Source organism: Triticum dicoccoides, chromosome 3A, assembly GCF_002162155.2.
Source record: "Triticum dicoccoides isolate Atlit2015 ecotype Zavitan chromosome 3A, WEW_v2.0, whole genome shotgun sequence".
In the NCBI taxonomy this organism is placed as follows: domain Eukaryota; kingdom Viridiplantae; phylum Streptophyta; class Magnoliopsida; order Poales; family Poaceae; genus Triticum; species Triticum dicoccoides.
The window spans coordinates 527460882-527485599 of NC_041384.1; positions in this window are offsets into that span (position 1 = coordinate 527460882).

A 24718-nucleotide genomic window follows, 5' to 3' on the forward strand; every position below is an offset into this window, starting at 1 on the left:
ATCGTGTCCCCTTATTATGGGATTCCCATCAATACGGGCATGGGTAACCCAACCGCGCCATCAATTACGGTGCTTGGGGGATAAGCAAGTTTTACCAGGCTGGTGGGGGCGCATAGTTTAGTCCGCCTTATAAAGGGATAAGGGTTCACCTTTTTCTACCCACGCCTTCTTCCTCCTTGCTCATCCATTCTCGCGCATTCGAGCTCCAGCGCCCAAGTCCACATCCTTCTCCTCAACCCTCTCCAAACATGTCCAGAGCGGGAGGCAAGTGGATGGTCTCCTCCGTCACGGAGGGAGACATCAAAAAGCTGCGCGGGGCCGGATACTTAGCCGCGGATATCGCGCACCGGCTGCCAGCCGCGGGGCAGATCGTCCCTATCCCGGAACCTCACGAAAGGGTGGTTTTCCTCACCCACTTCATCCGCGGACTGAGGTTTCCCCTCCATCCATTCGCCCGCGGCCTTATGTTCTATTACGGGCTGGACTTCCATGATCTGGCCCCGAATTTCATCCTCAACATCTCGGCGTTCATCGTCGTGTGCGAGGCTTTCCTCCGCATCCGGCCCCACTTCGGCCTGCGGTTGAAGACCTTCAATGTCAAACTGAATGTAGTAGGCGGCCAACAAGCAGAATGCGGTGGAGCCATGGTGGGAAAAATGCCCAACGTTACATGGCTCGAGGGCTCCTACATGGAGACCATAAAGGGGTGGCAATCGGGGTGGTTCTACATCACCGAGCCGCGTGACACCAACTGGGTGGCGGCCCCCGAGTTTCGATCCGGAATCCCCATGCGGCTCACTTCCTGGAAGGAGAAGGGCCTGTCCTGGGGCTCATCGGTGGAGCTGGACGGACTCCAGAAGTGTATCCGGAATGTGATAGGCAAGAAACTCAAGCTTGTCAACATAGTCCAGGTGATGCTCTTCCGCTGGATCCTCCCGTGTCAACAACGGGCTTTCAACTTGTGGGAGTTCGACCCGGCCCAGCACTAGACTCTACGCGAGCTCTTCGAGATGACACATAAGGACGTTTGGAAGGTGCTGTTCAAGGGCGTCGAGGTCCCCCCTCCCCTTACCGAGGACCGCGGGCTAAGCGCGAAGCGCCCTGCGAATCCGGTAAGTTTTGTACATCTGGTAGGGTATTTATTTGCCATAGCTTAACCATGTGCGGGGTCTGAGCTCCCATGCCTTTGACATGACTGGGTGGAGACATCGGAGCAGATTGACTATCCGGCCCCTCTGCCCGAAGACCCTGCAGACGCTCTCCTGACGGAGATGCGGACTCCGACTCCTTATGAGGTGCCGGAGAAGATCAAGAAGAAGGCCACGGGACCCCGAAAGAGTTCCCGGCGCCAGGTGGTATCGGACTCATCGTCCAATAACTCCGAGACGCACTCCTCCCATAAAAACGAGGAGGAGGAATATGAAGATTCTCCCCCTCTAGCCGGGGGAGACAAGAAAAGGAAGGTCGCCCCAACCGGGGAGGCCGAAGGGTCCAAGAAGGGAAGGACTCTCCTTCCGAACTGTCCCACCACCACCGCCGACAGCGAAGATGAGTGGTTACTCAGGGCCAAGCCCCTGGTGAAGTCGTAAGTATTTGGATATGAGAGTAACTCATAGCATACTTTTATTGCACTGCTTCTCCTAACGTCGAATATGATCATGCAGTCCGCCCCGAGCCCGTATCGACGTATCCTCGTCGGACGGCTCCTTGGACTCGTCGGATATGAATAGTGATACACTTCCATCCACCTCCTCTCCTCGCCCTATGAACAATGTCGAGGTATTGTCTCAACGGGCACCGAGCCGGGGGGAGATAGTCCCGGAGGCGCCTCAAGGAGACCTTCCGGACTCCAGGCGCAAAGGGAGCAAGACTCCCAAGGGCTCCAAGTTCGGCCCTCAGCCGAACACCGCGCCGGAACCTCCAGTGGTTCCGAACTCCGGCAAGCGGCCCCCTTCCAAGAGGGGCAAGCCGCCCGTGCCGGTGACCTCTGTCTATCCAGAGGCACCGGACAACCTGCTGGGAGCGCTTCCATCGACGAAGAGCACCGCACTATTATGAGTGCAGTGATCAAGAAGGTTCAGTCCACCAAGAGCGGACTGACTGAAGCATGTGCCAGCCTTCTAACAGGCTTTGAGGTAAGTGTTTAAAATACAGGAAAATATTACCGCATAGACAGTAGCCCCTGATGCTCTGTTTGGTGTTCACAAAGAAAAGCCGAATAGAGGATCAAATAATATCTGCAGGAGTCTAATACAAGTATGTCTATATGCGTATGCAGGCTTCGCTGCTGACCTCTGCTGCACTGACTATGGAGGTCGCCGCACTGAAGCAGAACCTCGAGCGGTCCGAGAAAAAGCTCGGCCTTGCCAATAGGCACTCGAGGAGAACAAAGGTAAGTAATACCTTGTCTATATGTATATATATATATATATATATATATATATATATAAATGATGCGGTTGCAAAATGATAGGATCATCATGGATGTGCCAGGGGCCACGACCGAAGTGGCGACCCTGAAGCAAGCGTCGTCCGAGGCCGAAAACAAAGCGGCCAAGGAGCGCACCGAGCGGGAGAAACAAGAGGCACGGGTGGGTGAGGTGCAGCAAGAGCTCCAGGCTCTCGTGAAGAAGCACGAGACTTTGGAGCTTGACTCGAAGACGCGAGAGTCCGAGCTTGCCGCGGCCCTCGAGAGCACAAAGCATGCCAAGGCTGGAGCCCAAAAGGCCCTCCAGGAAATTGAGGCGATGAGGAAGATAGTGGCGGGTAAGGCATTCATTATGCAAAGCAAGCATGTGAAAGTAAATTACTTATTACTTACCCGAGTCCGGAGCTCTCCAGGAGCATTCGCAGATTTTCCCTGCAGCGTGTCGGATGCCGCAAAGTACTATCGGGCCGAGGAGGGAAGCTCGACGGAGAAGTTGTTTTGGTCTTAGTATACTGGGACCGAACACCCAATGCCTGTGAGCGACCACCTGAAGCAACTGGTCGAGCTGCACAAGGCGGCTGAACAGGCCATGAGGGGCCTTATAGCCCGGATGTGGTCTGGCGACTCCCTTCCCAACAGCTACTTCGGCCTGGTGAGGCGGCTTGTGGATGCTTGCCCACGGCTGGAAGTCATAAAGCGGTCCGTCTGCATCGAAGGTGCACGTCGGGCTTTTGCCCGTGCGAAGGTGCACTGGGCCAAGATGGACGCCGAGAAGCTGGTGAAGGAGGGACCGCCGCAGGGCAAGGAGCATCGCCACCCTGAGATGTATTATGAGGGTGTCCTGAAGGGTGCCCGTCTTGTGGCGGACGAGTGTGCGAAGGATGTAATTTTTGAATGAACTTGCTCGTGTGATCCTGTATTATGAAAACTTTTTCATGTGCGCTATGCAACGCTTGTTTGAATTTAAAATATTACCTTCTGTGCGGCTGTTTATCAAATCTGAGAGATGACCAGTCGTTGGCTTCTGCCCCCATGCCACAAGTGCTGGGGTGTTCAGGATAAATCTGAGCACTCTTTTTCCCATTGTTGGGTCCTTCGAGGGAGGTGCTCAGTGCAACGAACAAGGCAATCGGACTATAATGCTTTATCACTCTCACTTAGCCATAGAAGTCTATAATTTTAAATTTTGGCGAAGCCCCTAGTATTCGAAAGGCTGAATTCGGGGCGCTATACACGCCTAAGCCGGACAAAGCCGACTCCTCGCCCTAAGCGGCATAAGTCTTTAGGGACTCGAGACCTCTCGAACAGCGACCAGCTCTCGCCTTATCATGACAGTCAGTTTTAGCTTTCTCTACTGAGGTGCTTGCCCAGATGAACCGGTGCACAATCGCAGTAGTTCTCCCAGTGCTACCTTAGCCGATATAGTGGAACGTAAGGTACCAAAACATGGGAGCCAGGCAAACCCAACTATTGACCCAAGACATGATTCGGAGCTGATGCATATAATACTATAAGTTCGGGGTGCCGCACTGCCGAAAGTGTTCAGACTTCTCACGCCATGTTATGGGGTATGCTTAAGCCCCTGGCGTATTGTCCGTACCAGAGTGTACGGGTGCTGGATGTCATGAATGACCATATATATAAAAAGAATAGAGAATGCGGTAATAGTCTAGTGCTATGCATTGTTTACTCAAAAAGGTGCGTCGAAGCAGAATGATACAAGTAGTGCGATAAGCAAAAAGTAGGACTATTTGACATGTCCCCTCCAAGGGCAAGCTGAGGAATGGTATTTAAAGCAGGTATTTCGCTCGTTATCAGAGACCACCTGGGAATTCCATGATGCGCCGTAGCTTTCTGCCTCCTTGGTTGTTGTATCGTGTGTCCGGCAATCGTATTGCCGGACGGGGTTTCCAGAGAGTAAAGTCCTGAAAGAGAGAGAAAATAATAAGGCGGGAAGCCCCTAGTGCGGTTGAGCTGCGTTTTGGGGCGTGCCGTAGTCGTGCCCCCACCTATGCCCATGGTATTTTCAATGCGTAATTATGTACACGTGGCACGGATATCGCTGTTTGGCTGGGAATGGGGTGGGGCCGCATTGCTATGCGAGCTCGGAACGTGCCAGGCGGTCTTGTTGCAGATTACTCCAGGTGCGCTTGAAGGTGTCTGGGTGTTTAATCACCGAACTGGTGGATTGCCTGAAGAGGCTGCTTTGTGCTTCTGCTGCGAGGGCCACAGTGTGCTCCTCCGTGCGGAGAGAGCGCTCTGTGTTTCCATTGACTGTGATGACCCCCCGAGGTCCTGGCATCTTGAGCTTGAGGTATGCATAATGCGGTACCACATTGAATCTCGCAAATGCGGTTCGCCCGAGCAGTGCGTGATAGCCACTGCGGAACGGGACTATATCGAAGATTAACTCCTCACTTCGGAAGTTATCCGGGGATCCAAAGACCACTTCCAATGTGACTGAGCATGTGCAATGGGCCTCTACACTTGGTATGACGCCTTTGAAGGTCATTTTTGTGGGTTTGATCCTTGAGGGGTCTATACCCATTTTGCGCACTATGTCCTGATAAAGCAGGTTCAGACTGCTGCCGCCGTCCATAAGGACTCGAGTGAGGTGAAATCCATCGATGATTGGGTCTAGGACCAGTGCGGAGAATCCGCCATGACGGATACTAGTGGGGTGGTCCCTGCGATCGAAGGTGATCGGACAGGAGGACCATGGGTTGAACTTTGGGGCGACTGGCCCCAACGCATATACGTCCCTTAGGGCACGCTTCCACTCCCTCTTGGGGATGTGGGTTGCGTATATCATGTTCACCGTCTGCACTTGTGGGGGGGACCTCTTCTGTCCTCCGGTCTTCGGCGGCCGGGGCTCCTCCTCGTCATCGCTATGTAACCCCTTATCTTTGTTTTCGGCATTTAACTTGCCAGCCTGCTTGAACACCCAACATTCCCTGTTGGTCTGGTTGGCTGGCTTGTCGGGGGTGCCGTGTATTTGGCACGAGCGATCGAGTATACGGTCCAAACTGGACGGGCCAGAGTCTTCTTTTGAATGGCCTTTTCCGCTGACCGGGTTTAGAGCCTCTGAATCCGGCATTGATTGTCGTATCCTCGGTATTGTCGCTGTTGATGCAGCGCTTGTGTTTGTTGCGACGTGACCTGCCATTGCTATCCTTGGTATCCGAAGTACCATGGTTCTTTGATATGTTATTGCATCGGCATTTGGTGGTCGCACATAAGTGCCCTGGAAGTTGTCGAGGAATGCGGCTTCCAGATCTTCCCAACAGCCAATGGATTCTGCTGGCAGGCTGTTGAGCCAATGCCGAGCTGGTCCTTTGAGTTTGAGTGGGAGGTATTTGATGGCATGTAGATCGTCACCGCGGGCCATGTGGATGTGCAGGAGGAAGTCCTCGATCCATACCGCAGGTTCTGTTGTACCGTCGTATGATTCAATATTTACGGGTTTGAAACCCTCTGGGATTTGGTGATCCATTACTTCGTTTGTGAAGCATAGGGGGTGTGCGGCGCCTCTGTACTGGGCTATATCGCGACGCAGCTCAAATGAGTCTTGTCCGCTGTGTTCGGCCCGGCCGGATTTACTTTTAATGGATCCGGCATGACGGTTATCGTCTCGCATAGTGGCGCGCCCTCGTGATCCATAGATCGATCTTGCGTGTTTTGCTTTGTCCTCCAATACGTCTCGCAGGTCTAGCGTGTCTCCCCGTGCCTTGACATTTTTATTTGAGTGGCGTCGGGGTGCAGGCTGAGCTTTTGGCTGAAATGCCTCTCTGTCGCGGCCACGAGGTGGCCGATCAGCCGCGTCATACGCTGGAGATGTAGGTTTTAATGCTTCCTCCTCCAGTCGGGGTAGCAACCTGCGCTTTGGGTAACTCTTGGAGGGGCATTCGAGTTCATATTCCTCGGCCGCAAGGACTTCAGTCCATTTGTCAGCTAGCAAATCTTGATCAGCTTGAAGCTGTTGTTGCTTTTTCTTAAGGCTATTTACTGTGGCTATAAGCCGGCGCTTGAAGCGCTCTTGCTCGATGGGATCCTCAGGCACGACAAATTCATCATCGTCGAGGCTTGCCTCGTCTTTGGAGGGAGGTGTGTAATTATCGTCCTCCGCCTCTCCATCTGTCGCTCTCTCGGGAGGGTTGGCTTCTCTATCCTCCTGCTCTAAATCTTGCTGGAGGGGATTGTCGTCATCTTCGGCACTGTCCGGAGTGCTATTATCTCCTGCGCCGGTATCACCGCTTTTGCCTTGGCGAGACTTAGAGCAGCGCCGCTGACGTCGGCGCTTGGGTTGCTTCTTGGAGGGGTCATCCTCCGTTGTCCCGTCGCCATTGCATTCTTTGGGTGTGTCCACCATATATATATATCATATGACGAGGTGGCTGTCCAGTGCCATGTGGGCAGTGGTTCTTGTTCGTCTCCTGCATCGTCGTCCATACCGTCGATATCTTCGGAGTCGAAGTCGAGCATGTCGGTCAAATTGTCGATAGTGGCTACTAAGTGGGTGGTGTGTGGGTGGCGAATTTCTTCGCCATCCGCATCCCAATCCTGCCGGACATAGTTCGGCCAGGAATCTCCTGACAAGGAGAGAGACCTTAATGAGTTCAGTATGTTGCCGAAGGGCGGGTGCTGAAAGATATCCGCGGAGGTAAACTCCATGATCGGCGCCCAGTCGGATTCAATAGGCACGGGCGCAGGCGGTTCGGAGTCCGTGGCCGGGGAAGAATTCAGCGGTTTGGCATCACGGCTCTCGTGATGGTCGATACTCGGCTCGATCGCCGCTGAGAATGCGGCCTCCGTGGCGGGGTCTATCCACCCGTCCATGCATGGCGCAATTGGCTCCGAATTGAGGGTCGGAGCGGTTGCCGGTGCGGTCTCCTGAACACTGTCCGATGGTAGAGCTAAACCATGCTCATCGTGACCGTGCGGCGCAATCGGCAGGGGCTCGAACCCGTCGAAGATCAAGTCTCCGCGGATGTTGGTCGTGTAGTTTAAGCTTCCAAACCTGACCTGGTGGCCAGGGGCGTAACTCTCGATCTGCTCCAGATGGCCAAGCGAGTTGGCCCGCAGTGCGAAGCCGCCGAATACAAATATCTGTCAGGGGAGAAAAGTCTCACCCTGGACTACATCGCTATCGATGATCGAAGGAGCCATCAAGCCTAACGATGACGACACAGAGGAACTCTCAATGAAAGCACCAATGTCGGTGTCAAAACCGGCGGATCTCGGGTAGGGGGTCCCGAACTGTGCGTCTAGGTGGATGGTAATAGGAGGCAGGGGACACAATGTTTACCCAGGTTCGGGCCCTCTTGATGGAGGTAATACCCTACGTCCTGCTTGATTGTTCTTGATAATATGAGTAGTACAAGAGTTGATCTACCACGAGATCAGAGAGGCTAAACCCTAGAAGCTAGCCTATGGTATGATTGTTGTTGGTCCTACGGACTAAACCCTCCGGTTTATATAGACATCGGAGGGGGCTAGGGTTACACAGAGTCGGTTACAAGGAAGGAGATCTACCTATCCGTATTGCCAAGCTTGCCTTCCACGCCAAGGAGAGTCCCATCCGGACACAGGATGAAGTCTTCAATCTTGTATCTTCTTAGTCCAACAATCCGGCCAAAGGATATAGTCCGGCTGCCCGGATACCCCCGAATCCAGGACTCCCTCAATGATGATGGCGACGGATTCCCCTCTCCGGAGCCCCGAACGGACTCCAAATCAGCCCTCCCGAGAGAGTTTAGGGCTTGGCGGCGGCTCCGTATCATAAAACGCGATGAATCCTTCTCTCTGACTTTTTTTCTCCCCGAAAGTGAATATATGGAGTTGGAGTTGAGGTCGGTGGAGCATCAGGGGGGCCACGAGGCGGGGGGGCACCCAGGGGGTAGGGCGCACCCCCACCCTCGTTAACAGGGTGTGGGCCCCCTGAGGTGGATCTTTCTTCCAGTATTTTTTATATATTCCAAAAATAATCTCCGTTGATTTTCAGGTCATTCTGAGAACTTTTATTTCTGCACAAAAATAACACCATGGCAATTCTGCTGAAAACAGCGCCAGTCCGGGTTAGTTCCATTCAAATCATGCAAGTTAGAGTCCAAAACAAGGGCAAAAGTGTTTGGAAAAGTAGATACAATAGAGATGTATCAACTCCCCCAAGCTTAAACCTTTGCTTGTCATCAAGCAATTCAGTTGATAAACTGAAAGTGATAAAGAAAAACTTTTACAAACTCTGTTTGCTCTTGTTGTTGTAAATATGTAAAGCCAGCATTTAGGTTTTTAGCAAAGATTATGAACTAACCATATTCACAATAACACTTAGGTCTCACGTTTACTCATATCAATGGCATAATCAACTAGCGAGCAATAATAATAAATCTCGGATGACAACACATTCTCAAAATAATCATAATATGATATAACAAGATAGTATCTTGCTAGCCCTTTCTAAGACCGCAAAACATAAATGCAGAGCACCTTTAAAGATCAAGGACTGACTAGACATCGTAATTCATGGTAAAAGAGATCCATTCAAGTCATACTCAATGTAAACTAACAGTAATGGATGCAAATGACAACAGTGCTCTCCAACTGGTGCTTTTTAATAAGAGGATAATGACTCAACATAAAAGTAAATAGATAGGTCCTTCGCAGAGGGAAGCAGGGATTTGCAGAGGTGCCAAAGCTCGGTTTTGAAATATATATGAATAATATTTTGAGCGGTATACTTTCATTGTCAACATAACAACCGAGAGATCTCGATATCTTCCATGCTACACACATTATAGGTGGTTCCCAAACAGAATGGTAAAGTTTATACCCCCCCCCCTCCACCAACAAGCATCAATCCATGGCTTGCTCGAAACAACAAGTGCCTCCAACTAACAAGAGTCCTGGGGGAGTTTTGTTTGCAGATATTTTGATTTGATTTGCCTAAAGCATGGGACTGGGCATCCCGGTGACCAGCCATTTTCTCGTGAGTGAGGAGCGAGTCCACTCCTCTTGAGAATAACCCGCCTAGCATGGAAGATACAGACATCCCTAGTTGATACATGAGCTATTAGAGCATACAAAACAGAATGTTTATTTGAAGGTTTAGAGTTTGGCACATACAAATTTACTTAGAACGGCAGGTAGATACCGTATGTAGGTAGGTATGGTGGACTCATATGGAACAACTTTGGGGTTGATGGAATTGGATGCACAAGCAGTATTCCCGCTTAGTACAAGTGAAGGCTAGAAAAGGAATGGGAAGCGACCAGCTAGAGGGCGACAACAGTCATGAACATGCATGAAAATTAATCAACACCGAATGCAAGCATGAGTAGGATATAATGCACCATGAAAAGAAATATCGTAGAGGCTATGTTCATTTTGTTTCAACTACATGCGTGAACATGTGCCAAGTCAAGCCACTCGAATCGTTCAAAGGAGGATACCACCCTATCATACCACATCACAACCATTTTAGTAGCATGTTGGCACGCAATGTAAACCATTATAAACTCCTAGCTAATTGAGCGTGGCATAAGCAACTACAATCTCTGATTGTCATTGCAAATATGTTTCTTTCATAATAGGCTGAATCAGGAACGATGGACTAATCATATTTACAAAAACAAGAGAGGTCGAGTTCATACCAGCTTTTCTCATCTCAATAAGTTCATCATATAATCATCATTATTGCCTTTCACTTGCACAACCGAATAGTGTGGATAATAATAATAGTGCACGTGCATTGGACTAAGCTAGAATCTACAAGCATTCAATTCAAGAGAGAAGACAAGGTAATATGGGCTCTTTGTTAGATCAACAATAATGCATATAAGAGCCACTCAACATTTTCATTATGGTCTTCTCCTCTCGACCCCCAAAGAAAAGAAAAGAAATAAAACTATTTACACGGGAAAGCTCCCAACAAGCAAAAGAAGAACGAGAAATCCTTTTGGGTTTTCTTTTAAATATTACTACTACAGCATGAAAAATAAACTAACCAAAATCTACAACTATTTTTTTGTTTTTTCTTAAGGTTTATCAAACACACAAGAAGAAAGCATAAAAAGGAAAATAACCTAGCATGGATAATACAGTGAAAAACTATGAGCACCAACAACTAGCATGAGAGTGTGAACATGAATGTAATGTCGGTGAGAGATACGTACTCCCCCAAGCTTAGGCTTTTGGCCTAAGTTGGTCTATGGCCACGGCTGGCCTGGCGGATATCCAAAGTTATAGTTGGGGTTGTACTGAGAAGGATCCCCCTGGTGCCACTGGTTGGTGATCTCTTTCGGATTCCACTGATAAACAGATTGTCGGTGAGGATCAAATTGTGGTTCCGGCTCTGGCTCTGTAGCTGGTGTGGGGTTTCGGTAGGCATGAATGGCCTCCGGCGGAACAAGGTACTTGCCTGCAGATAAGTCAAACAAGGAAGGAGCAGGCAAAGTAATAGTCTCAGGGTGATTTTTATCAAATATCAGCTTGTACTTAAGCATCTTTTCCTTATTCTTAACGATAAAATCATGTGCTACCATACTCTTATAGTCTAGAAAAACAGGAGGCAGCAACTTTTCTTCTTTCTCATAATGCCTAATAGGTATGTTAAAGTGTGCAGCGAGGCGTGAGGCAAAGATGCCTCCCAAGATGGGGCCCTTAGTACGGTTAAGATTTAACCGCTTTGCAACAATAGTGCCCATACTAAATGTGTCATCACGGAACAAGGCATGGCACAAAATAACAATATGAGGGGCACTAAGGTTGCCACAGTTTCCGCGACCAATTAAGCATCTACTAGCAAATATTGCGAAGTAACGTAAAACAGGAAAATGTATGCTAGTAATTCTTGCATCGGAAACCTTCCTCGTTTCCCCTACAGCAATTGTATCAATAAACCCTTCCACATTGTCATGATGTGGTTCCTCTACGCTGCCCTCAAAAGGTGTCAAACAAACCCGACAAAAATCACAAAGTGACATCTCCTTATGCTCATCATATAAATAAAATTCCACCAAAGGTGGTGAGCTCCTAGCATGGAAATGAAAAGTTTTGCACAAAGATATTGGTGAGTAAGAGATACTGTGGTCATGGAGGAAGGCGGTGAGGCCTGCATTCTCAGCCAACTCATAGAAATCATCATAAATCCCGGCTGCTCTCAAGAAATCATCACAAGGCCATTCACACGGCCAAACCTCTGTAGTACGAGGGAGATTATACTTGGGCTTCTTGTTCTCTTCACTTTGTTTATCCTTCGAGCTTCGGTCGATGAGCCCCTCAAAAATCTCTTCATCTTTTTCTGAAATTTTTAGCAACTCAAAATAAAAGTGAACCAAACTCAACAAAATTGATAGCAACTACTCCTACAAGTACCTAGAGGCAATATCATGCATTAAAACTACTTTTGACCATATAAATTTGACATGCAAGCTCAAGAACAGGGTCACCTAAGCAGCAAAAATTTGCAATGAATAAAGCACTAGAACAAAAACTAATTGGACCATTGAAGGAGTCACATACCAAAGAACAATCCCCCAAAGCAGTTTTGTGAATGGAGCTTTGAACTAGGAGATCAAAAATGGCAGCAAGATGAGCTGGAACTCGTGCTTGAGCTGGTTAGTGATTTTTTTGGGAGGAAGGAGTGTGTCGTGGCTGGAATAAGTGGAGGGGAGCCACCATGGTCCCACGAGGTAGGGGGCGCGCCCAGGGGTTGGGTGCGCCCTGGACCCTCGTGGCCAGGTGCTTGCTCCCCCTGGTGTGTTCTCACTGCCAGATATTCTCAAATATTCTAGAAACAAATCATATTTAATTTTCAGGGCATTTGGAGAACTTTTATTTTCGGCTTATTTTTTATTGCATGGATAATTCAGAAAATAGAAAGAAAAATACTATTTTTGCTTTATTTAATATAAATAACAGAAAGTAAAAAGAGGGTACAGAGAGTTGTGCTTTCTAAATTCATCCATCTCATGCTCATCAAAAGGAATCCACTAACAAGGTTGATCGGGTCTTGTTAACAAACTCATTTCGAATAACATGAAACCGAAGAATTTTTGAATAACACTAGGTTACCTCAACGGGGATATGCATGTCCCCAATAATAAGAATATCAATTTTCTTCTTGATAGTAGGAAGAGGAAATTCAAAACCTCCAATAGCGATTGTTGAAATTTTTCCAATAGAATTGATACTGTGGACTTGAGGTTGTTTCCTCGGAAAGTGTACCATATGCTCTTACCATTAACATGAAAAGTGACATTGCCTTTGGTGCAATCAATAACAACCCCTGCAGTATTCAAAAAGGGTCTTCCAAGAATAATAGACATACTATCATCCTCGGGAATATCAAGAATAACAAAGTCCGTTAAAATAGTAATGTTTGCAACCACAACAGGCACATCCTCAAATACTGACAGGTATAGCAATTGATTTGTCAGCCATTTGCAAAGATATTTCAGTAGGTGTCAACTTATTCAAATCAAGTCTACGATATAAAGAGAGGCATAACACTAACACCGGCTCCCAGATCACATAAGGCAGTTTTAACATAGTTTCTTTTAATGGAGCATGGGTATAGTGGGTACTCCTGGATCTCCAAGTTTCTTTGGTATTCCACCCTTAAAAGTATAATTACCAAGCATGGTGGAAATTTTAGCTTCTGGTATCTTTCTCTTATTTGTAACAATATCTTTCATATATTTAGCATAAGGATTCATTTTAAGCATATCAGTCAAACGCATACGCAAAAAGATAGGTCTAATCATTTCAGCAAAGCGCTCAAAATCCTCATCATCCTTTTTCTTGGATGGTTTAGGAGGAAAAGGCATGGGTTTCTGAACCCATGGTTCTCTTTCTTTACCGTGCTTCCTAGCAACAAAGTCTCTCTTATCATAACGTTGATTCTTTGATTGTGGGTTATCAAGATCAACAACAGGTTCAATTTCTACATCATTATTATTGCTATGTTGAGCATCAACATGAACATCATCATTAACATTATCACTAGGTTCATGTTCATTACCAGATTGTGTTTCAGCATCAGAGATAGAAATATCATTAGGATTCTCAGGTGTGTCTACAACAGGTTCACTAGAACCATGCAAAGTCCTATCATTTTTCTTTTTCTTCCTCTTAGAAGGACTAGGTGCATCAACGTTATTTCTCTGAGAATCCTGCTCAATTCTCTTAGGGTGGCCCTCAGGATACCAAGGTTCCTGAGTCACTTTACCTCCTCTAGTTGCAACTCTAACAGCAAAGTCATTATTTTTACTATTCAATTCATTGAGCAAATCATTCTGAGCTTTAAGTACTTGTTCTACTTGAGTGGTAACCATATAAGCATGTTTACTAATGAGTTTAAGTTCACCTTTAACACTAGCCATATAAGCACTCAAGTGTTCAATCATATAAGCATTATGTTTCAATTGTCTACCAACATAAGCATTGAAGTTTTCTTGTTTAACAATAAAATTATCAAACTCATCTAAGCATTGGCTAGCAGACTTATTACGAGGAATATCACCTTCTCAAATCTATAGAGAGAATTTACCTTTACTCCCTGTGTCGAGTTATCGAGACCGTGTGTTTCTTCAATAGGTGATGAATTAAGACCATGTATTTCTTCAATAGGTGGTAAATTCTTAACATCTTCAGCTTTAATACCTTTTTCTTTCATAGATTTCTTTGCCTCTTGCATATCTTCAGGACTGAGAAATAGAATACCCCTTTTCTTCGGAGTTGGCTTAGGAATTGGTTCATGAAGTGTCCAATCATTTTCATTACTGAACATATTATTCAATAGCAATTCAGCTTGATCGATAGTTCTTTCCCTGAAAACACAACTAGCACAACTATCCAGGCAGTCTCTGGAAGCATCGGTCAGTCCATTATAAAAGATATCAAGTATTTCATTTTTCTTGAGAGGATGATCAGGCAAAGCATTAAGTAATTGGAGAAGCCTCCCCCAAGCTTGTGGGAGACTCTCTTCTTAAATTTGCACAAAATTATATATTTCCCTTAAGGCAGCTTGTTTCTTATGAGCGGGGAAATATTTAGCAGAGAAATAATAAATCATATCCTGGGGACTATGCACACAACAAGGATCAAGAGAATTAAACCATGTTTTAGCATCACCCTTTAATGAGAACGGAAATAACTTAAGGATAAAGTAATAGCAAGTTTTCTCATCATTAGTGAACAAGGTGTCTATATCATTTAATTTAGTAAGATGTGCCACAACAGTTTTAGATTGATAGCCATAAAAAGGATCCGATTCAACCAAAGTAATTAACTCAGGATCGACAGAGAAGTCATAATCCTTATTAGTAATAAAGATAGGTGAAGTAGCAAAAGCAGGGTCATATTTCATTCTAGCATTCAAAGACTTTTCTTTAAGCTTATCTAATAATTTCTTAAGATCAGATCTATCATTGCAAGCTAAGAAGTCTCTAGCAGTTTCTTCATCCATAACATAACCTCAGGCACAACAGGCAATTCATATCTAGGGGAGAATCTTCGTCATCACTTTCATCAATATTATCAGTTTCAGTAATTTCATTCTCTCTAACCCTAGCAAGTTGTTCATCAAGAAATTCACCTAGTGGCACAGTATTATCAAGCATAGAAGTAGTTTCATCATAAGTATCATGCAAAGCAGAAGTGGCATCATCAATAACATGCGACATTTCAGAATGAATAGCAGGTGTAGGTGTCACAAGTTTACTCAAAATAGAAGGTGAATCAAGTGCAGAGCTAGATGGCAGTTCCTTACCTCCCCTCGTAGTTGAGGGAAAAATCTTGGTTCTTTGATCTTTCAAGTTCTTCATAGTGACCAGCAGATATAAATCCCAAGTGACTCAAAGAATAGAGCTATGCTCCCCATCAACGGCGCCAGAAAATAGTCTTGATAACCCACAGGTATAGGGGATCGCAATAGTTTTTGAGGGTAGAGTATTCAACCCAAATTTATTGATTCAACACAAGGGGAGCCAAAGAATATTCTCAAGTATTAGCAGCTGAGTTGTCAATCAACCACACCTGGAAACTTAATGTCTGCAGCATAGTATTTAGTAGCAAAGTAGTATGATAGTAGCGGTAACGGTAGCAAAAGTAGTAGTTTTGGTTTTATAGTGATTGCAACAGTAGCAACGGAAAAGTAAATAAGCAAAGATCAATATATGAAAAGCTCGTAGGCAATGGATCAGTGATGGATAATTATGTCGGATGCGATTCCTCATGCAATAGTTATAACATAGGGTGACACAGAACTAGCTCCAGTTCATCAATGTAATGTAGGCATGTATTCCGAATATAGTCATACGTGCTTATGGAAAAGAACTTGCATGGCATCTTTAGTCCTACCCTCCCGTGGCAGCAGGGTCTTATTGAAAACTAAGGGATATTAAGGCCTCCTTCTAATAGAGTGTCGGACCAAAGCATTAACACATAGTGAATACATGAACTCCTCAAACTACGGTCATCACCGGTAAGTATCCCGATTATTGTCACTTCGGGGTTAACGGATCATAACACATAATAGGTAACTATAGACTTGAAAGATAGGATCTAGAACTCACATATATTCATGAAAACATAATAGGTTCACATCTGAAACCATGGCACTCGGGCCCTAGTGACAAGCATTAAGCATAGCAAAGTCATAGTAACATCAATCTCAGAACATAGTGGATACAGGGATCAAACCCTAACAAAACTAACTCGATTACATGATAAATCTCATCCAACCCATCACCGTCTAGCAAGCCTACGATGGAATTACTCACGCACGGCGATGAGCATCATGAAATTGGTGATGGAGGAAGGTTGATGATGACGATGGCGACGGATTCCCCTCTCCGGAGCCCCGAACGGACTCCAAATCAGCCCTCCCGAGAGAGATTAGGGCTTGGCGGTGGCTCCGTATCGTAAAAAATGATGAATCCTTCTCTCTGGGTTTTTTCTCCCCAAACACGAATGTATAGAGTTAGAGTTGAGGTCGGAGGAGCACCAGGGGGCCCACGAGGCAGGGGGCGCGCCTAGGGGGTAGGCGCGCCCCCACCCTCGTGGACAGGGTGTGGGGCCCTGGCCTTAATTCTTTCGCCAGTATTTTTTATATATTCCAAAAATAATCTCTGTTTATTTTCAGGTCATTCCATGAATTTTTATTTCTGCACAAAAATAACACCATGGCAATTCTGCTAAAAACAACGTTAGTCCGGGTTAGTTCCATTCAAATCATGCAAGTTAGAGTCCAAAACAAGGGCAAAAGTGTTTGGAAAAGTAGATACGACGGAGACGTATCAAACATGCTCTTAATTAAGTTGTTTAAAACTCATAATTTTTGCGAGAGGAAAATTTACCAATAAAAGCATCTTTGCATTTAGACCAAGAATCAATATTATTTTTCAGCAAAGAAATTAACCACTCTTTGGCTCTATCTCTCAAAGAAAATGGAAATAACTTCGATTTTATAATAACATTGTCCACTGATGACCTACAAGTATAGGGGATCTATCGTAGTCCTTTCGATAAGTAAGAGTGTCGAACCCAATGAGGAGCAGAAGAAAACGATAAGCGGTTTTCAGCAAGGTATTCTCTGCAAGCACTGAAATTATAGATAATAGATAGTTTTGTGATAAGATAATTTGTAACAAGCAACAAGTAACAAAAGTAAATAAAGTGCAGCAAGGTGGCCCAATCCTTTTTGTAGCAAAGGACAAGGCTGGACAAACTCTTATATAGAGAAAAGCGCTCCCGAGGACACATGGGAATTATCGTCAAGCTAGTTTTCATCACGTTCATATGATTCGCGTTCGGTACTTTGATAATCTGATATGTGGGTGGACCGGTGCTTGGGTGCTGTCCTTACTTGGACAATCATACCACTTATGATTAACCTCTATTGCAAGCATCCGCAGCTACAACAAAAGTATTAAGGTAAACCTAACCATAGCATGAAACATATCGATCCAAATCAGCCCCTTACGAAGCAACGCATAAACTAGGGTTTAAGCTTCTGTCACTCTAGCAACCCATCATCTACTTATTACTTCCCAATGCCTTCCTCTAGGCCCAAATAATGGTGAAGTGTCATGTAGTCGACGTTCACATAACACCACTAGAGCAGAGACAACATACATCTCATCAAACTATCGAACGAATACCAAATTCACATGACTACTAATAGCAAGACTTCTCCCATGCCCTCAGGAACAAACGTAACTACTAAAAAAGCATATTCATGTTCATAATCAGAGGGGTATTAATATGCATATAGGATCTGAACATATGATCTTCCACCAAATAAACCAACTAGCATCAACTACAAGGAGTAATCAACACTACTAGCAACCCACAGGTACCAATACCAGACTTGGAGACAAGAATTGGATACAAGAGATGAACTAGGGTTTGAGAGGAGATGGTGCTGGTGAAGATGTTGATGGAGATTGGGCCCTCTCGATGAGAGGATCGTTGGTGATGACGATGGCGATGATCCCCCCCCCCCGGAGGGAAGTTTCCCCGTCAGAACAGCTCCGCCAGAGTCCTAGATTGGCTCCGCCAAGGTTCCGCCACGTGGCGGTGGAGTCTCGCCCCGAAAGCTTGCTTATGATTTTTTCCTCAATGAAAGACTCCATATAGCAGAAGATGGGCATTGGAGGGCCACCAGGGGGGCCACGAGGCAGGGGTGCGCCCAAAGGGTAGGGCGCGTCCCCCACCCTTGTGGGCAGGGTGTGGCCCCCCTCTGGAACTTCTTGCGCTCAGTATTTTTTATATATTCTAAAAAGGACTTCCGTGAAGTTTCAGGACTTTTGGAACTGTGCAGAATAGGTCTCTAATATTTGCTCCTTTTCCAGCCCAGAATCCTAGCTGCCGGCATTCTCCCTCTTTATGTAAACCTTGTAAAATAAGAGAGAATAGGCATAAATATTGTGACATAATGTGTAACAACAGCCCATAATGCAATAAATATCGATATAAAAGCATGATGCAAAATGGACGTATCATCCACATCTTTAGTTTTTTGCATATCAAATAATTCAACAAAAGTATTAAGGTGGGTAGCAACATCTTCATTATGATTTCTAGAAAATTGATCTTTCATCACATGATTTAACAAGGTAACTGTAATCTCGTAAGACTCCACACTAGTGGCAGGAGGAGCAATAGGGGTACTAATAAAATCATTGTTATTAATGCTAGAAAAATGTAGAAGCTTGGTATTTTTAGGAGTAGACATACTGGCAACACAAGAACAAATAGCAATGCAAGATTTTTATTGGTATTTAGAAATTTTTGGGAAGCAAAGAAGAAAGCAAATAAAAAGCAAAAGGCAACTAGAGAAGAAAATAAAACAAGAAAATAAAGGGTTTGTGTGAAGGCGCCTTATTTGTTAGATGCAGACTCCCCGACAACCGTAGGAGTTGTTGGATTTCCTTAAAGAGGAAGGGTGATGTAGCACACAACAGAAAGTATTTCCCTCATTTAAGAACCCAGGTTTAATCGAAGTACTATGAGTCAACAATCTAACAAGATAAGTGATACGTCCCAAACATATCTACTTTTCCAAACACTTTTGCTCTCCTTTTGAACTCTAATTTGCATGTGAATGAAACTAACCCAGACTGACATTGTTTTCAGCAGAACTACCATAGTGTTAGTTTTGTGCAGAAATAGAAGTTCTCGGATTGGGCTGAAAATTTACAGAGAATTTTTCTGGAATATATAAAAATACTGGTGAAAAGATCTACTATAGGGGGCCACCATAGAGCCACAAGCTCAGGTGGCGCGCCACCAGAGCTTGTGGGGCCCTCGGTGCTCCGTTTGCCCTACCTCTAAATCCATAAGTACTGTCTCGCAGAGAAAAAAATCAAAGAGAAATTTTCATTGCGTTCTAAGATAAGGAGGAGCCACCACCTCCTATTCTTCATTAGGAGTGCTGATCTAGAGTCCGTTCGTGGCTCCGGAGAGGGGGGTTCGTCGCCTTCGTCATCATCAGCCCTTCTTTAGCACCAATTACATGACGCTCACCACCAAGAGTGAGTAATTCCTTCGTAGGCTTGCTGGACAGTGATGGAGTTGGATTAGATTTGTCATGTAATTGAGTTAATTTGTTAGGGCTTGATCCCTAGTATCCACTATGTTCTGATATTGATGTTGATATGACTTTGCTATGCTTAATGCTTGTCACTAGGGCCCGAGTGCAATCATTTCATATCTGAACCCTCTATATTATCATCAATATATTTGAGCTCTTGATCTTATATGCTAGTTATATGCACTTGTTATTGTTCTCATCTGTAGACCCCAAGGTGATAATAATTAGGATACTCTACGGGGATCCGGGGATGACTGTAATTCGAGGAGTTCATGTATTCACTATATATTAATGCTTTGTTCTAGTTCTCCATTAAAAGGATGCCTTAATCCCTTAGATTTCCTTTATGGACCCCGCTGCCACGGGAGGGTCGTAGGACAAAAGATGTCATGCAAGTTCTTACTATAAGTATGTATGACTATATACGGAATACATGCCTACACTGAATTGATGAATTGGAGCTATTGTGTATCGCTCTAGGGTGTGACTTTATACATGATGAATGTCATCCAACACAAATATCCATCGCTAATCCAATGCCTACGCTTTGCTAATATTGTCTTTGCTAAGTTACTACTATTGTTGTTATTGCCATAGCTTTCTTCATGTCAAGTATCTGTTCCTTAGACCATGAGATCAAAGATGGTTATGGCTTCCTAGTAAGCATGTTCCTAGTAAGCCTCTACTAGACTAGCTTGTTGGTCAAAGACGGTTATGGTTTCCTAACCATAGAAATGAGTTGTCATTTGATAATGGGATCACATCATTACGGGAATGATGTGATGGACAGACCCAATCGTAAGCTTAGCATCAGATTATTTAGTTTATTTGCTATGGCTTTCTTTATGTCAAGTATCTGTTCCTTAGACCATGAGATCATGCCACTCCCAGATACCAGAGGAATGCCTTATGTGCTATCAAATGTCACTTCATAATTGGGTGATCATAAAGGTGCTCTACAGGTGTCTCCGAAGGTGTCTGTTGGGTTGCATGGAACTAGACTAGGATTTGTCACTCCGTATGACGGAGAGATATCTCTGGGCCCTCTCGGTAATACAACATCATAGGAAGCTTCATGTGCCTAATGAGTTTAGTCACGTGGTCTTGTATTACGGAACGAGTAAAGAGGCTTGCCGGTAATGAGATTGAACTAGGTATGGAGATACCGACGATTGAATCTCGGACAAATAACTTATCGCCGGACAAAGGGAATTGCATACGGGATTGACTGAATCCTTGACATCGTGGTTCAACCGATAAAGATCTTTGTTGAATATGTAGGAATCAATATGGGCATCTAGGTCCCGCTATTTATTATTGATCGGAGAGGAGTCTCGGTCATGTTTGCATGTTCCCGAACCCATAGGGTCGCATGCTTAACGTTCGGTAGCGCTAGGGTAGTGTTGAGATATTAATAGTGGAAAGTCTGAAGGTTTTTCGAAGTCCCGGATGAGATTAGGGACGTCACGAGGAGCTCCAGAATTGTCCAGAGGTAAAGATTTACATATGGAAAGTTGTTGTCGGGGTTCCGGAAGAAAGTCCGATTTTTTAGTTATTGTACCAGAAAGCCACCAAAAGGTTCCAGAGGGTTCCAGAGGGGTCCGGAAGTCCTCGGAGGGTTCCACCACCTCGGCGCATGGGGGAGGGGAAACCCTAAGGGGGAGGGCCTCCACTTGGCTTGGAGGGCACTCCTCCCCTCTTGGATGCCGCCCCTGCCTTGGGAGGGGGATTAGGGCTTCCACGCCCCTCCCTCACCCCTATATATAGTGGGGAGGCATAGGGGGCAGCCAACGCTTCTGTGCTTGCCCCATCTCCCTCCCGTTACTCCTCCTCCACATTCCGTCAGCGCTTGGCGAAGCCTTGCCGGAGTTCCGCTGCCACCACCACCACCACGTCGTTGTGTTGGTTCAAATCTCATCTACCTCCTCTCTCTCACTTGCTGGATCAAGAAGGAGAGGCCGCCGCCGAACTGTACATGTGCTAAACTCGGAGGTGCCGCATGTGCGGTACTTCAGATTAGATCGCGACACGAGTATGACTACGCCAACCACGATCTCTAGATCGTTAACGCTTTCGGTCTACAAGGGTATGTAGACACCACTCGCCTCTAGTTGCTATACATCTCCTAGATTAGATCTTGGGTGTTTGTAGGAAAAAATTGATTTTCATGCTTCGTTCCCCATCACGGTCACTATCCACAGACGCGTCTGTGAAAACGTTTGGAGACCGACTTTTGCGTATTGCGGTTGTAGATGCTCTTAACTAAAGAAGACGTGGTGTGCATGAATGCTAGCACATTCACTTGTTTACTTCTCATCGCACGCATCGCTAGTTGGTTAAGGGCATTTCTAACTAATCCCTTATCCGGTCGTAAGGGTGTAAATTTGACTTTTTCTCCTCGAAACCATACCTAGATGATCTTTTATAACAGTTAGTGGAGTAAAATTTTTACTCCATCCCCATTATTCTCCTTATATTTACTCCGGCTTGCGGCAGCCAAGTAAAATTTCCCTACTCTGGCTTTCTCTCCTCCGCCTCTTCTTCTCCACCTCGCCCCGTCGTCGGTGCATCCCCCGCCCTGATCGATCGCCCCTCTCCTTCCAATGGCCAGACGTGGTGGCCGCCAGTCCCCTCCACCGATCCACAACGCGGATCCACGCCACCACGCCCACTGGTCCTTTTTCGAGCCTCCGTCGCTTGACCGATCCGCCCGACGTTATACCCCTCCTCCGATTTGAGGACTTTCCAGAGCTCCCTCCGCTGCCGCTGCCAACGAGGAGTCGAGGACCTGCCTCGGCATCCGGCAGCGGTCGTGGGGGATGTGGGTGACAGAAATCACCGCCTGTGAGACCCACAAGCGGAAGTGGGTCTGCTCGTTCCACACGACCAAGCTCGCAGCCATGGAATACGACCGGTGGCAAGTCCAGTTCCACAGCCGCAACTCGAGGCTCAACTTCCCCTTCAGGGCGGCTCCGGTCAACCTCGTACCGCTAGAGCCGGGGGTGGTGAGCGCTCAGATGGCGCACGGGGGACCGAGAGGTGAGGAAGCGCCTCAAGGCCGAGGCCGCCGATGAGGCCTACATGGATGAGCTCCGCCGGCAATACCCGGAGCTCGTGGAGCGGGAGGGGACGTTATTCGCAATCAATGACAAAGAAGTTATCGTAGCCTCCGACAAGGAGGGGGGCGAAGTGGGCGGCGAGGACGAGAATATATATAGGGGATCGGTACATATACTGCACTAAAATTTCACCGGACCAAGCCGAAGTTATCCACTAAGGTATATACTCCCTTAAATTTTGGGAAAACTATGTTTTTGCCACTCTAGAGTTTGCCTATTTTGCTTATGCCACTTTAGAATTTGACATCTCACTTTTGCCACTCCTAGATTTTGACAATACATCACAAATGCCATTGCAGGGCAAAAGAGGTAATTTTTCATTTCACTTTCGCCACTCTTAGATTTTGACAATTATGCCATTCCAAAATCTATCACAATTACCACTCTGAAAATTTTGCTTTTGCCACGAAATGGCAATTGTGATAGTTGTCAAAAGCTAAGAGTGGAAAAATGTATGTCAAATTCTAGAGTGGCATAAGTATAGTGGGCAAAAACTAGAGTGACAAAAACAAAGTTTTTCCTTAAACTCTAGGGGATTGGTTAGAAATGCCCTAACTATACATGGAACTTGTAGCGTGACAACCGAGTAAAAAAGATAGAACTGTAAGGGCATCTCCAATGGTTGTAAGATAATTGTTGATAGACTTTGCCACATAGGATTTTTGATGATGTGTCATACAATAAATGAGGAAAGAGAGGAAAATTGTATGTACATGAACCAACACCCTTTGCACAAGCTCCAATGCAGAATGAGAGAGCATCTTATTTATTGTCTCACATTTTATTGGGCAAACTAGATACAACCCATTAGATTTGTTGTATGTTAAGATGTTGGTTGATGATATGGCATACCAACAAGTGAACATGCAAACCGTTGGAGATGCCCTAAGAGAACGTTTGGCAAAAATAATTGTTAGAAAATGACAAGAGTTATTGCAGATCCCAGCACAATTCTAACTCTTGATTCCAGGAAAAGAACTTGCATACCGATTCTGCGACGAAAGGTGCCTTTCACCCCGAGTGTTTTAGCTCCGTCCGCAGCCAGAGGTGGCTTTCACTTGAGTTTTGACGAAAGGTGCCTTTCAAAGTTCCAGCGGGTTACTGTAGCGATTAAGTAGGAGCAAAACTCGCTGTCACCTTTTTAAGAGGCTGCTTGCTGTTCTACAGCGACATTAGAAACCCCAGATAGCAGTATCACGCCTCATTCGGTTTGGAGGATTTTCGTAGAAATAACATAGAAACAAGGATTTCGGAGAAAAATATCCTATATATGCATTCAGTTTATAGGAAATGCGTATAAGAATTTCGTAGGAATGCTACTCATTTCCTGTGTTTTTGAGAAAACTACCCATCCACTCAAAGCTAATTTTGTGCATAGGAACAAGACAAATCAATTTCTTAGGATAGCAAGTGACATTCTATCAAATTCCTATACTAGTTCTAATTCTACGTTCTGATTTCCTTCAAACCGAATGAGCCCTTAGGCATAAAAACTTTTTATTTTAGAGGGAAAGCTACTTTGCGCCTCGCGCCGGAGCAGCCTCGGAATCGGGCGAGGTTTTCTCCATGTAGGATGGCTCATTCATGACGTGTCTGGGCAAATCCAACGTGGTTCACCAGAATTGACACATCACATACGTGTTTGGATGTGACCGCACACAGGGGTATAGAAGCCGGTCATCCAACCGCGTCCATCAAATGTCCGCGTTAGCTCAAACGAATAATTCAAACAGACATGCAAACTGAACAATATTTATCAAAATTTGATGATATGTTTAGAATCTACACTAGTAGAAAAGGGGGCTTTGGTCCAGGCCGGGTAAGCCCATTAGTCCCGCTTCAGTCCAGAACCGGGACCAATGGGTGCATTTATCCCGGTTTGTGCGGCTAAAGCATTAGTCCCGGTTCACCTTGGTCCTTTAGTCCCGGTTCGTGCCATGAACCGGGACTAAAGGGTGCGATGCCCATTGGTCCGGTTGGTGGCGCCAACCGGTACTAAAGGTTAGACCTTTAGTCCCGGTTGGTGCCACCAACCGGGACTAATGGGCTTTGAGGCATTAGTACCGGTTCATGGCA